A 17,343-nucleotide genomic window follows, 5' to 3' on the forward strand; every position below is an offset into this window, starting at 1 on the left:
TGAGTGCGGTACAGTCTGCTGTTCTGTAAGGACCGCTATCGGTCCACAATAGATAGGGTTGACGTGCACCACTGCTGACCGCTGCCCTATACTGCAGCAGTCCTTCAGCGGTATAGGGACTGACGTACAGTCTGCTAAACACTAATACACAACCTGCTTGGTCCACAAAAGTTCTTATAAGGACTGGTAACTTGGTATAGGGTGCTACGGTACATAGGCTTGAGTGCGGTACAGTCTGCTGTTCTGTAAGGACCGCTATAGGTCCACAATAGATAGGGTTGACGTGCACCACTGCTGACCGCTCACCTATACTGCAGCAGTCCTTCAGCGGTATAGGGACTAAGAGTTTTGTCACAGGGTCATTTAAAAAATGACATGCAGAGGAAGAGGCAGGCCCTTCCGCAGGGGTGGTAGGGGTAGGGCAGGAGCAACAGGCTTGAGCCAAAGTGGGAAGTTGCAGAAGGTGCGTTCAATTACTTTAAAGGATGCACCAGACTTGGTTGAGTGGCTCGCTCAGCCTTACTCTTCTGCACCCTCCTCATCCTCTCGATCTGCACCCTCTTCTTCACTCTCTGCTATGTGCACCCCCAAAGACACTACCACCAACAACACGACCACCACCACCACCACCACATACCTTCCGCTTGAGTCACTGGAATTATTTTCCGATCCATATCAAGAGGACATTTCTGATGCGCAGCCACTCTTGGTATTGGATCAGGAAGAGGAGGTAGCAACAAGCGCTACTCAGCAGTCTGACGCCAGTACCCAGATCAGCCCAAGGAGGAGGTTGGTCCCCGGTGTTGCTGCCTACTCTACTTATAGCGGTGGGGAAGGTGACGTTGATGATGACGTGTCTAGTGATGTCACGTGGGTGCCCACAAGAGAGGAAGAGGAGGGGAGTTCAGAGGGAGATATGGACCAGCAGATAGGGAGGAGAAGCAGCAATGACTTACATTGCACAGCAGGGACAAAGCAGACTGCAAATGTATCAGGAGCGAGTCATCGACCATGTACGGTCACATCTGGCGCTCCCAGGACACCGGCACATGGCTCCGCAGTGTGGGCTTTTTTTAACGTGTCCGCTGCTGACAATAGCGTTGCCATCTGCAATCTTTGCAGTCAACGCGTTAGTCGCGGTAAGCCCAATACTCACCTAGGGACGACCGCCTTAAGAAGGCACATGAGCAGCCATCACCGAGCCCAGTGGGAGCAACGGAACACACAAAGCCACACTGCAGGCTCTCACCGTCCAGCCTCGTCTTCTACTTCTCCTTCTCCTCTCTCCTCACAATTGTCCTCCACTCCACCTTCCATCACGCCAAGCTCACATTTTTCTGCAAAAAGGCAGGCTTCCGTGGGCCTAATGTTTGAGCGTAAAAAAATGATGACGCCGGATAACCCTCTTGCCCAACGGTTGGCGGCTGGCTTGTCAGAACTCATAGCCCGCCAACTACTGCCATATAAACTGGTGGACTCGGAGGCCTTTCGCAAATTTGTGGCCATTGGAACACCACAATGGAAGGTCCCAGGAAGGAAGTATTTCTCAGAGAAGGGCATCCCAGAGCTATATGGCCATGTTCAGCGGCAAGTGAATGTATCTCTGGCACACAGTGTCGGTGCCAAGATACATCTGACCACAGACACGTGGTCTAGCAAACACGGGCAGGGAAGGTATATCAGTTTTACTGCCCACTGGGTGAACCTTCTGACGGCCGTCAAGCATGTAACCCGTGGCACCCGTGTAGATTTGGTTTTACCGCCACGGATTGCATGCAGGCCTGACTCTTCTTCTCCTCCTCCTACTCCATCCTCCTCCCTCTCCTCCTCAGCTGCCTCCTCCTTTTCCGCTGCTAGCGTCTCTTCCACTGCACCGCCCAAGCTCCCCAGAACCTATTCCACATGCCAGGTGAGACGTTGCCATGCCGTGCTGCGTCTGTTGTGCCTGGAAGCAAAGAGCCACACTGGCCCGGCACTCCTTTCAGCTTTGCGTTCACAGGCAGATGAGTGGCTAACACCGCTCAATTTGACAGTTGGTAAAGTGGTGTGTGACAACGGTGCCAATCTGCTTAGCGCATTGAAACAGGGCAAAATCACGCACGTGCCGTGCATGGCACACGTCTTAAACTTGGTCGTGCAGCGATTCCTTGTCAAATACCCTGGGGTCCAGGACATCTTGCGGCAGGCAAGGAAAATCTCGGCCCATTTCAGAAGATCTTACACGGCCATGGCTCGCCTTGCTGACATTCAGCGGCGACACCATCTGCCGGTCAGACGTCTTATTTGCGATTGCCCGACGCGATGGAACTCAACCTTCTATATGCTTGATAGGCTGCTCCAGCAGAAACGTGCAGTTAACGTCTACCTGTATGAACTCTGCGAAAGAAACGGTTCTGGGGAGCTGGGTTTTTTTTCACCGCGCCAGTGGCTGCTCATGCGCGACACATGCAGACTTCTGCGGCCATTTGAGGAGATCACCAAACTGGTCAGTCGCAGCCATGGCGCCATCAGTGACATGGTACCTTATGCCTTCTTTCTGGAGCGTGCATTGCGTCGTGTCATTGATCAGGCTGTGGAGGAGCAGGAGCGGGAAGATGAGGAAGTCGCAATGCTGGATGAATTCCCAGGGGGGGCTACTCTATCTGAGACAAGTCAACAACAGGAGTCTGATGAGGAGTCAGAGGAGGATGGTGCCGGGGCGGATGAGCAGGAGCAAGAAGAGCATGCTTTAAACCTTTCTGGGATCCCTGTTGTGCGAGGATGGGGAGAGGAGAATGAAGAGGACGACATTATCCTGGATGATGAGCAGGAGCCAGGCCACCACACCGCTTCCACTTTAGTGCAAATGGGGGCCTTCATGCTCCAGTGTTTTAATAGGGACCCCCGTATAAAAAGCATGAGGGTCAAGGACCAGTACTGGGTGGCAACGTACTTAGACCCCCGGTACAAACACAAAATGGCGGAAATGTTACCGCCGTCGCAGAGGGCTGTCAGAATGCAGCACTTCCAGGCCTTGCTTCGAGAAATGCTGCATTCTGCTTTTGCGTGCGCTGGCAGAGGAGCAATTCCCACTCCCAGAGAAGGATTTGCGGGTACCAATCCAACAGCGCCTGCAAGAAGAGGCCGGTTTGAAGATGTGTTGGTGACTTCGGATATGAGGTCATTCTTTCAGCCGACCCATCGACAGGTGTCATCCGGATCCAGCATCAGGGAACGCCTAGACCGTCAGGTGTCCGACTACATTGGGTTAACGGCCGATGTGGACGCTCTGAGGAGTGATGAACCCCTAGACTACTGGGTGGGCAGGCTTGACCTCTGGCCAGAGCTTGCCCAATTTGCAATCGAACTGTTGGCTTGCCCCTCATCCAGTGTCCTGTCCGAAAGGACGTTCAGCGCAGCAGGGGGGATTGTGACCGATAAGCGTACTCGCCTAGCTCACCACAGTGTTAACTACCTCACATTTCTAAAAATGAATGAGGCATGGATCTCGGAGGAATTCAACACATGTGATCAGTAGACCATGTATATGTCTATAAACAATTTTTGGAATCAAGCACACAGACCTTCTTAATTCATTTGGCTCACTTCCCTGACCCAAAAAAGCACACCGTACTATATGCCCCTACCCTCCTCTTTGAAGAGGTTGAGCGGTGTCATATTTCTACTGGGGCTGCTTATTATGAGGGGTTCCCACCATCCCTGTGCTGTGCTGACTTCCTCCTGGGTGTTCTTATTATGAGGGGCTCCCACCATCCCTGTGCTGTGCTGACTTCCTCCTGGGGGTTCTTATTATGAGGGGATCACACCATCCCTGTGCTGTGCTGACTTCCTCCTGGGGCTGCTTACGGTGCTGCTGTCAGCGCTGTATGTCACGGAGCTGCTGTCAGCGCTGTATGTCACGGAGCTGCTGTCAGCGCTGTATGTCACGGAGCTGCTGTCAGCGCTGTATGTCACGGAGCTGCTGTCAGCGCTGTATGTCACGGAGCTGCTGTCAGCGCTGTATGTCACGGAGCTGCTGTCAGCGCTGTATGTCACGGAGCTGCTGTCAGCGCTGTATGTCACGGAGCTGCTGTCAGCGCTGTATGTCACGGAGCTGCTGTCAGCGCTGTATGTCACGGAGCTGCTGTCAGCGCTGTATGTCACGGAGCTGCTGTCAGCGCTGTATGTCACGGTGCTGCTGTCAGCGCTGTATGTCACGGAGCTGCTGTCAGCGCTGTATGTCACGGAGCTGCTGTCAGTGCTGTATGTCACGGAGCTGCTGTCAGCGCTGTATGTCACGGAGCTGCTGTCAGCGCTGTATGTCACGGAGCTGCTGTCAGCGCTGTATGTCACGGTGCTGCTGTCAGCGCTGTATGTCACGGAGCTGCTGTCAGCGCTGTATGTCACGGAGCTGCTGTCAGCGCTGTATGTCACGGAGCTGCTGTCAGCGCTGTATGTCACGGAGCTGCTGTCAGCGCTGTATGTCACGGAGCTGCTGTCAGCGCTGTATGTCACGGTGCTGCTGTCAGCGCTGTATGTCACGGAGCTGCTGTCAGCGCTGTATGTCACGGAGCTGCTGTCAGTGCTGTATGTCACGGAGCTGCTGTCAGCGCTGTATGTCACGGAGCTGCTGTCAGCGCTGTATGTCACGGAGCTGCTGTCAGCGCTGTATGTCACGGTGCTGCTGTCAGCGCTGTATGTCACGGAGCTGCTGTCAGCGCTGTATGTCACGGAGCTGCTGTCAGCGCTGTATGTCACGGAGCTGCTGTCAGCGCTGTATGTCACGGAGCTGCTGTCAGCGCTGTATGTCACGGAGCTGCTGTCAGCGCTGTATGTCACGGTGCTGATGTCAGTGCTCTGTATTACGGTGCTGCTGTCAGTGCTCTGTATCTCCTGCACCCTCTTGTTTGCCTACCCTGGTCCCTGACCTTCCCTCTCCTCCATTGCCTTCATTAGCTCCATAGTCCTGAATTGTCAGAACAATTTCCCAAATAAAAAAAAAATGCTTGTAGTTATCGATCCCAAATTCACCTCATACATGTATTATGCTATTGTCCAGGTGGTGGGACTACGTGCTACCCCCTAATAATTACCCCGTGGCCGCAAATTCGACCTAAAGGTTTGCGAAATTCGCCTCCCATTGAAGTCAATGGAGCCCGCGGCGAACGGTCGTTTTCGCGAACGTTTGTGTCCGTTCGCGTTTCGCGTTCGCGAAACGTCCCGTCGGAAGTTCGTCCATCACTACTCTCCAGCATCATTTGGGACCCAATGTTGCCTGACTGCAGCACATACATATAATATAATGGATCCACCATGAATAGATCTTTAGAATCCAGCAGGTTTAGTAATCACAAATCCCTTAGTATTGGATTATGCATAGGCTTCCAATCAAAGCCCACACATCAAAGACACCTTGGTCCCTATTGTGACAGTGATGTGGTACTACTGTCTGCAGGGTGGTAGTCATACTGTGAGGAAACAAAGTATTTGATCCCCTGCTGATTTTGTACGTTTGCCCACTGACAAAAAAATTATCAGTCTGTCATTTTAACCACTTGACCACTGGGCACTTAACCTCCCTGGCGGTATGATTCAGTCTGGAATAAGGTGCTGAAAGCGGTACAATTATTTTGCATGGAAATCTGGCTTTTATTTTGTAGTCCTGTAATTCTTAGGAATAACGCTCTGAAATCTCTTCAAACCAGAGTCTAGCGGACATCCCGGGTATGATAAAGTTTATAATATAATAAAGAATAATAAAAATTATTGAATAATGTAATCAAATCCAAAAAAAGATGAAAAAGGGACATGTTTTGGTTGCTATGGACAATCTCCAAATTACAAGCAGTAAAAAACAGTATTTATAATATAAAAGTGCATGCAGGGCATTGCACAGACCACTAGGGACAAAGGGGGTGTGTATTTTTTACTACAGCACTGTAATCTGTAAGATTACAGTGCTGTGTGTCTTTTGTGTCTTTTTACATTTTTGAATTTGCCGCCGTTCTCCGCTCCCGTGCGCCGTAACGTCGCAGGGAACGGAGCTCGGCGGCATTCGGCACTGTGAATCGAGCGCAGGACGGCTCGATCACACAGCGCGGCGGACATCGCTGGATCCAGGGGACAAGGTAAGTGACGTTACCTGTGTCCTCCCCTGCATCGAGCGGTGCAAGCCCGAGTCTGGCTCGGGGTTACCGCTATTGTAATGAAATTCCCAACCCGAGCCAGACTCGGGATTACCGCTAAGGAGGTTAAACATCCTTAATAACCAGACCAATTTTCAGCTTTCAGTGCTCTCACAATTTGAATGACAATTACTCGGCCATGCAACACTGTACCCATCTGAAATTTTCGTCCTTTTTTTCCCACAAATAGAGCTTTCTTTTGGTGGTATTTGATCACCTCTGCGTTTTTTTATTTTTTGTGCTATTAATGAAAAAATACTGAAAATTTTGTAAAAAAAAGCATTTTTCTTCATTTCTATTAAAAAATTTTGCAAATAAGTAATTTTTCTTCATAAATTTGGCCAAAAATGTATACTGCTAAATGTCTTTAGTAAAAAATAACCCAAATTAGTGGATATTATTTATTCTGCGTGAAAGTTATAGGGTCTACAAGCTATGGTGCCAATCACTGAAAATGTATCAATTTGATCACAGCTGATGTACTGACAGTCTATCTCATTTCTGGAGACCCTAACAAGCCAGTAATGTACAAAAACCCCCCAAATGACCCCTTTTTGGAAAGTAGACATTCCAAGGTATTTAGTACGTGGCACGGTTAGTTTTTTGAAGTTGTAATTTTTTCCCACAATTCTTTGCAAAATAAAGATTTTTTTTATTTTAATTTTTTTTCACACCAAATTGTCATTTTACCAGGCTATTTCTCTCACATGGCATTTACATTCCACAAATGAAACCCCAAAATACATTCTGCTGCTCCTCCTGAGTACGGCGATACCACATGTGTGAGACTTTTACACAGTCTGGCCACATACACAGGTCCAACATTGAAGTAGCAGCTTCAGGCGTTCTAGGAGCATAAATTACACATCTAATATCTCAACCACCTATTACACTTTTGAAGGCCCTGGAGCACCAAGACAATGGAAACGCCCACAAAGTGACCCCATTTTGGAAAGCTGACACCCCAACGTATAATCTATGAGGCATAATGAGTCTTTGGAACGGTTCATTTTTTTCATAAAGTTTTTGGAAATTGTGGAAAAAAATGAAAATGCATTTTTTTTTTACAAAAAGTTGTCCATTTATAAGATATTTCCAACACATAGCATGTACATAGCAAAAATTACACCCCAAAATATATTCTGCTACTCCTCCTGAGTATGGCAATACCACATGTGTTAGACTTTTACACAGCCTGGCCACATACACAAGTCCAACATTGAAGTAGCAACTTCAGGCGTTCTAGGAGCATAAATTACACATCTAATATCTCAACCACCTATTACACTTTTGAAGGCCCTGGAGCACCAGGACAATGGAAACGCCCACAAAGTGACCCCATTTTGGAAAGCTAACACCTCGACGTATAATCTATGAGGCATAATGAGTCTTTGGAACGGTTCATTTTTTTCCCAAAGTTTTTGGAAATTGTGGAAAAAAATGAAAATGCATTTTTGTTTACTAAAAGTTGTCCATTTATAAGATATTTCCAACACATAGCATGTACATAGCAAAAATGACACCCCAAAATATATTCTGCTACTCCTTCTGAGTATGGCGATACCACATGTGTTAGACTTTTACACAGCCTGGCCACATACACAAGTCCAACATTGAAGTAGCAACTTCAGGCGTTCTAGGAGCATAAATTACACATCTAATATCTCAACCACCTATTACACTTTTGAAGGCCCTGGAGCACCAGGACAATGGAAATGCCCACAAAGTGACCCCATTTTGGAAAGCTAACACCCCGACGTATAATCTATGAGGCCTAATGAGTCTTTGGACCGGTTCATTTTTTTCACAAAGTTTTTGGAAAATGTGGACAAAAATGAAAATGCTTTTTTTTTTACAAAAAGTTGTCCATTTATAAGATATTTCTAACACATAGTATGTACATAGCAAAAATGACACCCCAAAATATATTCTGCTACTCCTCCTGAGTATGGCAATACCACATGTGTGAGACTTTTACATAGCCTGGCCACATACAAAGGCCCAACATTGACGTAGCAACTTCAGGCGTTCTAGGAGCATAAATTGTGCAGCCAATTTCCTTACAATCTATCACATTTTTGAAGGCCCTTCATATTTCTAACATAGCACGTACATACCAATCATTACACCCTAAAATACATTCTTCTGAGTAAGGGGTAAACAAAAAAAATTACCTGTGGTTTTAGTAGTCCAATTGTCCACAGGGGGAGAGCCCTGATCCAGGCAGCAGGCAGGGACATGGTCAGCGACAGTGAATGGAATTGTCCAGGTAGCAGGCAGGAATATTGTCCATCCTGGGAGTAAGCAGGGACATGGTCCGAGTAGCAGGCTATGAAATAATGGGGACAGGGGTAGAGGCTTCTCCCGCCCAAATCTCTTTGAAGCCTCCGAGTCTCCAGACCCTAATCCGGGAATGAGAAAACTAAAAAATTAGTTTTCTTCATCCAGAAAACAATTCTGGAGCCCCTCACATATGTGAGACCCCTTTGTTCCCACTGGCCTAGCAGGGTAAAAGATCAATCCAAGAGGCAGGCAAAAAACGTGGTCAAACAGTCCATGGTCAGTTCCAGAGCAGGCAGAGGTAGGTACAGTTTAGCGTTAGGCAGAAGCGTGGTTGTATAACAGGCCAGGGTCAGTTCCGGAGAAGGCAGAAGTATGTTTAGCGTTAGGCAGAAGCTTGGTTGTATAACAGGCCAGGGTTGGTTCCGGAGAAGGCAGAGGTACATTTAGCGTTAGGCAGGAGCTTGGTCGTATAACAGGCCAGGGTCGGTTCCGGAGAAGGCAGAGGTATGTACAGTTCAGTGCAGTGGCATAAGGGGTGTGGAGGAAAATGACAGGAAATTAGGTTTACCATACTTCCCTAATAATGTAGAGAAGTATAGTAACGGCGGAAGCATTCACCTATACAGAGGCCTGGTTGGGAAGGACAATCGGGACAATAAAACGTGGTGTCTCTTCTAATTCCTCCTCTGGAGCACACCCGGCATTTCTTCTGACGCCTGTAGCCTGTTTCGGGGAGGGGGATTTTGTCAGGAAAGTGGCGCTCGTGGAGTCTGCTCACACAATCAGAGCGAATAGTTTCTGGTGGGCCTTCAGGGTACAAAAGGGCAGAAATAACTTCTTCTTGGTAGTACAGATAGGATACGGGGTTCTCTGTAGATTTTTGGTAAAGGACATAAGTGTTATACATGGCCAAACTGAAAAGATAAATGGACACTTTTTTTATACCAGTGGCGGGATTTTCTTGTGGGAAGGTATGGTTCAATCATCTGATCGTTAAAGTCCACTCCCCCCATAAACAAATTGTAATCATAGATGCAGGCTGGTTTCTGGATTGGGCCGTTTCTTCTGGAGACTTCTATGTAGGTGTCATTATGGATTGTCGTCAGCATGTGGACGTTTCGTTTGTCCCTCCACTTGACAGCCAATAGCTCCTGGTTCCGCAAAGATGCTGTCTCCCCTCGTTGTAGCCTTTCATTGACGAGTTTTTGCGGGAAGCCCTTTCTATTGGCTCTCACTGTACCACATGCTAGGGTGTCTCTCCGGTGAAGATTGCGGAAGAGGGGCAAGCTCGTATAAAAATTATCCACATAAAGATGGTATCCCTTTCCAAAGAGTGGATAGACAAGCTGCCAGACCACTCTTCCGCTGGCTCCAATGTAGTCTGGGCATTCAGGGGGGTGCAGTTGGGAGTCCTTTCCTTCGTACACCAGGAAGGAGTAGATGTACCCCGTGGCTCGTTCGCAAAGTTTGTACATTTTAACCCCATATCGGGCCCTTTTGCTGGGGATAAACTGTTTGATGCCAAGCCTGCCTGAGAAATTTTACAAGGGACTCATCCACGGAAATGTTCTGTTCGGGGGTATATAATTGGGGAAATTTTTCAGAGAAATAATTTAGAAGTGGCCGAATTTTAAATAATTTGTCAAAAGCTGGGTCATTTCGGGGAAGGCACTGGGTGTTGTCATTGTAGTGGAGGAACCGCATAATCATTAGGTATCGTGATCTTGGCATAAGGGATGAGAAGAGTGGCATGTGGTGGACAGGTTTGGTAGACCAATAGGAGTACAATTGTTTTTTTTTTGAAAGTCCCATTGAAAAAGTTAGGCCTAAGAAAATTTTGAATTCCTCTACGGTTAGTTCTCTCCACTGAAAGGGACGGGCATAACTAGAGCCAGGGTTGCTTACTATGTGCTGCTGTGCGTAGAGGTTGCACTGGGCCACAATGGATGATAGTAAGTCTTCGGTGAAAGCCAAATGAAAAAAATCTAGCATTGAAAAATTATCGGTGTTCACCTGGACACCTGGCTGGGCGGGGAAGGGGGGGATATTTGCTTCTCCGGAATTAGAGGGCAGCCACAGGGGGTGTTGAAGGGCATAGGCAAGGCTGGCATGGCCCCTATTCGAGGTGGACGGCACTGCTCTCGGGGTGGACGGCACTGCTCTCTGGGTGGGCGGCACTGCTCTCGGGGTGGACGGCACTGCTCTTGAGGTTGACGGCACTGCTCTTGAGGTTGACGGCACTGCTCTCGAGGTTGACGGCTCTGCTCTCGAGGTTGACGGCTCTGCTCTCGAGGTGGACGGCTCTACTCTCGAGGTCGACGGCTCTGCTCTGCCATCCACGGTAGTAGGCTGCGGCTCCACACCAGAACGCCTTCTTTTCACGGGCACACATTCCTCTTCTGATTCTGTATCAGACCCGCTGCTTGTAACGGGTTCATAGGCCGAATCCGTATCGGACTGAGACTCAGAGAGCTTCCCGCTGCTCTCGCTGGTCATACTTAGAAGCTTGTAGGCTTCCTCACTAGTAAAATATTTTTTTGCCATACTGGTGGCTGGTGAGGGTGCACTGCAGAGCACTGTGGTGGCACAGGCAGCACAGGTGGGCACTGATGGACACAGGCGGCACAGGCAGCACAGGTGGGCACTGATGGACACAGGTGCCACTGATGGACACAGGCGGCACTGATGGATACAGGCGGCACTGATGGGGCACTGCAGTGGCGCAGGTGGCACTGATGGGCACAGGTGGCACTGATGGGCACAGGTGGCACTGATGGGCACTATAGTGACTTTGGTGGCACTGGTGTGGCTCTGGTGGCACTGATTAGCACACAGATGACACTGGTGGGCACACAGATGGCACTGGTGGGCACAGGTGGCAATGGTGGGCACAGGCGGCACTGGTGGGCACAGGCGGCACTGATGTGGCACTGCAGTGGCGCAGATGAGCACTGATGGGCACAGGTGGCACTGATGGGCACAGGTGGCACTGATGGGCACAGGTGGCACTGGTGTGGCACTCGTATGGCACTGGTGTGGCACTGGTATGGCACTGGTATGCACTGTAGTGGCACTGGTGTGGCTCTGCTGGCACAGAGGTGGCACAGGTGGCACAGAGGTGGCACAGAGGTGGCACAGAGGTGGCACAGGTGGCACAGAGGTGGCACAGGTGGCACAGGTGATAGATGGCACTGTTGTGGCACTATTTGGGCACTGCTGGGCACTATTTGGGCACTGCTGGGCACTGCTAGGCACTGCTGGGCACTCACAGTTTCTTATATTTTCACTCGATTGTTCTCCTCTCCTCTCACGCTGCATCGGTGTGAGGAGAGGAGACTGATGACCTTACAATGACCCGGCAAGCCGAATTGTTTACATTTGTGATCGCTCCGTCATTGGACGGAGCGATCACGTGGTAAAGGACCGCTGCCATTGGTCCTTTACCGCGATCCGTGTTGCGCCGGGTCCCGTGAACTCGGCGAGCACGGATGTTCCGGCGTGCGCGCCCCAGGGGGCGCGCAGGAACGATTCTCCGGGAGGCCGTTTATTAACGGCCTTTCAGAGATAGCAAACCGACCTGTAGCCGTTAATCGGCTATAGGCCGGTTATTAAGTGGTTAATGGCGTTTTTTTAACAGTGAGAGACAAAATAACAACAAAAATATCCAGAAAAACACATTTCAAAAAAGTTATAAATTGATTAGCATTTTAATGAGTGAAGTATTTAACCCCTTTGCAAAACATGATTTTAGTAGTTGGTGGCAAAACCCTTGTTGGCAATAACATAGGTCAGATGTTTCTTGTAGTTGGCCACCAGGTTTGCATACATCCCAGGAGGGATTTTGTCCCAATCCTCTTTGCAGATCCTCTACAAGTCATTGAGGTTTCAAGGCTGATGTTTGGTAAATCGAACCTTCAGCTCCCTCCATATATTTTCTATGGGAATAGAATCTGGAAACTGGCAAGGCCACTCCAGGACCTTAATGTGATTCTTCTTGAGCCACTCCTTTGTTGCCTTGGCCATGGGTTTTGGGCCATTGTCATGCTGGAAGACCCATCCACAACCCATTTTCAATGCCCTGGCTGAGGGAAGGAGGTTCTCGCCCAAGATTTGACGGTACATGGCCCCGTCCATTGTCCCTTTAATGTGGTGAAGTTGTCCTGTTCCCTTAGCAGAAAAGCATCCCCAAATCATAATGTTTCCACCTCCATGTTTGACGGTGGGGATGGTGTTCTTGGGGGCATTTCTCCTTCTCCAAACACAGCAGGTTGAGTTGATGCCAAAGAGCTTGATTTAGGTCTCATCTGACCACACTTTCACCCAGTTCTCCCCTGAATCATTCAGATGTTAATTAGGAAACTTCAGACATGCCTGTACATGTGCTTTCTTGAGCAGGGGGACCTTGTGGCCCTGCAAGATTTCAGTCCTTCACGGCGTACTGTGTTACCAATTGTTTTCTTGGTAAATATGGTCCCAGCTGCCTTGAGATCATTGACAAGATTCTCCAGTGTAATTCTGGGTTATTTCCTCACCATTCCCCTGATCATTGAAACTCCACAAGGTGAGATCTTGCATGGAGCCCCAGACCGAGGGAATTTGACAGTTATTTTGTGTTTCTTCCATGTGTGAATAATCGGACCAACTGTTGTCACTCTCTAACCAAGCCACTTGGCGATGGTCTTGTAGTTCATTCCACCCTTGTGTAGGTCTACAATCTTGTCCCTGACATCCTTGGACAGCTATTTGGTCTTGGCCATGGTGGAGAGATTGGAATCTGATTGATTGATTGATTGCTTCTGTGAATAGCTGTCTTTTATACAGGTAACAAGCTGAGATTTGGAGCACTCCCTTTAAGAGAGTGCTCCTAATCTCAGCTTGTTACCTGTATAGAAGACACCTGGGAGCCAGAAATCTTGCTGACTGATAGGGGATCAAATACTTATTTCACTCTTTAAAATGCAAATCTATTTATAACTTTTTTGAAAAAGGTTTTTTTTCTGGATATTTTTGTTGTTATTTAGTCTCTCACTGGTAAAATAAACCCTTCCATTACAATTATAGACTGATCATTTCTTTGTCAGTGGGCAAACATACAAAATCAGCAGGGGATCAAATACCTTTGTCCCTCACTGTACATTAATGACAGCGATGTTTACTATACTCAAGCTGCACATTTGGGAAAGAAATGCACTTGAAATAGCTGACTGAGCAAGCTGTGAAGATACCACTATGTTTACATGCTTGGGGAATGGAAAGTTTCACTTTAAATACAAGTAGTATATTCCCCAGACATCAGCTAAAGGTAACCAAAGGGGCAGGGATGCTGGTTGACATCATTAACCAAAATATAACAATGGCACCTGCTTCTTTGTTTACATTCACCTGTTGGCTGGGAAATCTCTTGGGTGGCAGCTGAAGGGAGGCAGAGATGTGTTATTGGTTGTTATAACACTGTTGGCTGTGTAGCAGACAGCATCCTAGCAACCGGTGATACTTGCAGTGTGGCTGGGGATGAACATGCCATGGTGATTCACTAGTTTCTGCCAGGTACATAAATCTGTTGCTAGTTGTGACATTTGTTGCACAAACCAATGCCAGAATCCTTGCAACCATTTTTGACCCTGTTTATAAATTCCAGGGTCTATGCACTACATGTGCAGCTATTAGCCCTCTCCCCTACTCCACCCTCTGTCTCTTATTATGCCAGAACAAAGGGGAGTAGCGGGGAGTACGAAGAACGAAGGGGAGTAGCGGATCCTCTTTATGAAGACATCAGTGGTTTAGTAGACCTTTGATTCTTTCTCTGCCCTTCAAGGCACAGATCTTCCCTGACTAAAACTGGAAGTGACAAAATCCGTGTCACTCCCGGCTTCATTCCCAGGACTGCTGCAAGCACTCAAGTTGGTGGGCAGCCAATGTGACTGCTTGCAGTCTTTGAAATGAAGAGCAAAGGAATGGCCCTGTAAAAGTGATTGTGCGGCTCTGAAGACACTTGTATTGCTTCTGCATGAAAGCTGTTCTCCAGCTGTAAAAATTGATATCAGGATCATGGCTGCAGCTAGGGTTGCCACCTCATCCCTTTAAAAGCGAACACATTATTTACACAGGTTCTGTGGCTAAATAAGGTGGTAATTAAACTCACTTGGTGCCTTACCTGCATTAAATTAGCCTCATAACCTGTGTAATTCATATGTGTTCGGGTTTAAAGAGATGAGGTGATGTTTTGCTGAAAATTCCAACACGCCAAAATCTCCAATCACGTCACTTCCAGTGACTCTCCAGCACCAATAATTGGAGATTTCAACAAGTTGCCTGTTTTCACAGAACAGCGCCAACGTATACAGTATGGTACACCATACAATGAATGAATGAATGAATGAAATACTTGTATAGCGCACAATGCGAACTGAATCGCCTCTAGGCTTTGTGGTGAGCTTTGATCATCTGCTAAAAGAGGAAGGTCTTGAGTTTTTTCCTAAAAGCCAGGTGATTTTCTTCCAGGCGGATGTTGATTGGTAGAGCATTCCATAGCCGAGGCCCTTGGACAGCGAATCTCCGATCACCCTTGGATTTATACCGGGCTTTGGGCACGAGGAGGAGGTTTTTGTTGGCTGATCGAAGACTGCGGTTTGGTGTGTAATGATTTTTTTTCTCCATTAGGTATTGCTGAGCTTCTCTATGCACGCATTTGTGGGTGAGGCAAAGGGTCTTGAACGTGATCCGATTTTTTACGGTTAGCCAATGTTAGCTCCTCAGTGAAGGAGAAATGGATTCCCAGGGTTTTTTTCCTGTTATCAGCCTTGCCGCCGTGTTTTGGATCAGTTGTAATCGCGTAGTGTCCACAATGAGTGGACAATGTTAGTCCCTCCGATACTAATCAACAACATGGCCGCCTCCAAGGTGGCGACAACTTTTTTCCTCCTCACCTGGTGTTCTGTGAAAACAGCCAAATTGTGGTGTACCATACTGTATACGATGTGAAAACAAGCAACTCATCGAAATCTTAAATTATTGGTACTGGAGAGTCACCGGGGTGATGTGGTTGGAGATTTTGGGGAGTTGGAGTTTTCAGCACAACAGTGGCAACCCTAGCTGCAACAGCTGTAGCCATGATCTTGGTATAACTGCTCTCTGCTCTAGAGTTGCCATCTCATCCCTTTAAAACCGAACACATTGATTACACAGGTTTTGTTGCTAATTAACTTCCCTAGCGGTAATCCCGAGTCTGGGCTGGGATTTCAGCACCATAAGCGGTAACCTCGGGATCGCATCGCTGGATACAGGGAGGACACAGGGAGAAGTTACTTACCTTGTCCCCTGGATCCAGCGATGTCCTCCGCGTTGTGTGATCGAGCTGTCCTCCGCTCGATTCACACAGTGCCCGAATGCCGCCGAGCTCCGTTCCCTGCGACGTTACGGCGCACGGGAGCGGAGATCGGCGCCAAATTCAAAAAAAGTAAAAACACACAAAACACACACAGTACTGTATTCTTACAGATTACAGTACTGTATAAAAACATTACACACCCCCTTTGTCTCTAGTGGTCTGTGCAGTGCTCTGCATGCACTTTTATATTATAAATACAGTTTTTTCTGCCTGGAATTTGGAGATTGTCCATAGCAGCCAAAAAGTGTCCCTTTATGTCAAAAGTGATTTTAGACCAGCTAGAAAACAGCGATAATAAATTATAATCACTTGCAGAATTGAGCGATAGAGATTTGTGGGGAAATTTGTCATCAAACACTAAATCTAATGACAGCGGCAAGTCTGCAAATGAGCAAATTTCAGTGTTTTTGGATTTGATTACATTATTGAATAATTTTTATTATTATTTATTATATTATAAACTTTATCATACCCGGGATGTCTGCTAGACTCTGTTTTGAACAGATTTAAGAGAGTTATTCCTAAGAATTGCAGGCCTACAATATAAAACGCCAAATTTCCATGCAAAATAATTGTACCGCTTTTAGCACCGAAAACCAGAACTAATCATACCGCCAGGGAGGTTAAGGTGGCAATTAAACTCACTTAGACCCAGGGCTCGAGTCCTGCGGGAACACGTGGGAATGACGTTCCTGCACTTTTTTCACAGCAGGAACACTGTTCCCGTTAGCAGAAGCGTCCTGCAGGGCTGCGAACAGGGCTCAACTGGCCTACCGGGATACTGGGACATTTTCCAGTAGGCTGCCTGCCCTGGGACAGCTTTGAGCTGTGGCTGCAGTGCTCCCCTCCTTCCCTCCTCCTCCTCACTTCTTATTTACATGTCACACACAGCGGTCTCCCCGCAGTGTCAGGGAGCTGAGTCCGAAATGTTTGGCCGCACTTTGACAAAAGTCCCACCTCCTCCTAGACCAGCTTGTGTGATAGACGGAACACTGATTCCATTTCCTGACATAAGATCAGTGATCCATCTATCACACGAGCTGGTCTAGGAGGAGGCGGGACTCTTGTCACAACACGGCTGAACATTTCAGACTCAGCTCTGTGACACAGCGGGGACACTGCTGTATGTAATCCAGGTACTAACTGGTGACTGGTGCATGGACGGCACAGTGACTCTGCATGGAGGGGCACAGTGACTCTGCATGGATGGGCACAGTGACTCTGCATGGACAGGCACAGTGAGGCTGTATTGATGGGCACAGTGACTCTGCATGGACAGGCACAGTGAGGCTGTATTGATGGGCACAGTGAGGCTGCATATGATGGGCAGTGAGCCAATATTGATGGGCGCAGTGACTCTGCATAATGGGCACAGTGACTTTGCATGATGGGCACAGTGAGGCTGCATGGAGTGAGGCTGCATAGACAGGCACAGTGAGGCTGCATTGATGGGATCAGTAAAGTTGTATTTGATGGGCACAGTAAAGTTGTATTTGATGGGCACAGGGA

The sequence above is a fragment of the Lithobates pipiens genome, unplaced genomic scaffold, assembly GCF_037356315.1.
Source record: "Lithobates pipiens isolate NorthernLeopardFrog02 unplaced genomic scaffold, aLitPip1_a1.2 Scaffold_16, whole genome shotgun sequence".
NCBI classification, from domain to species: Eukaryota; Metazoa; Chordata; class Amphibia; order Anura; family Ranidae; genus Lithobates; species Lithobates pipiens.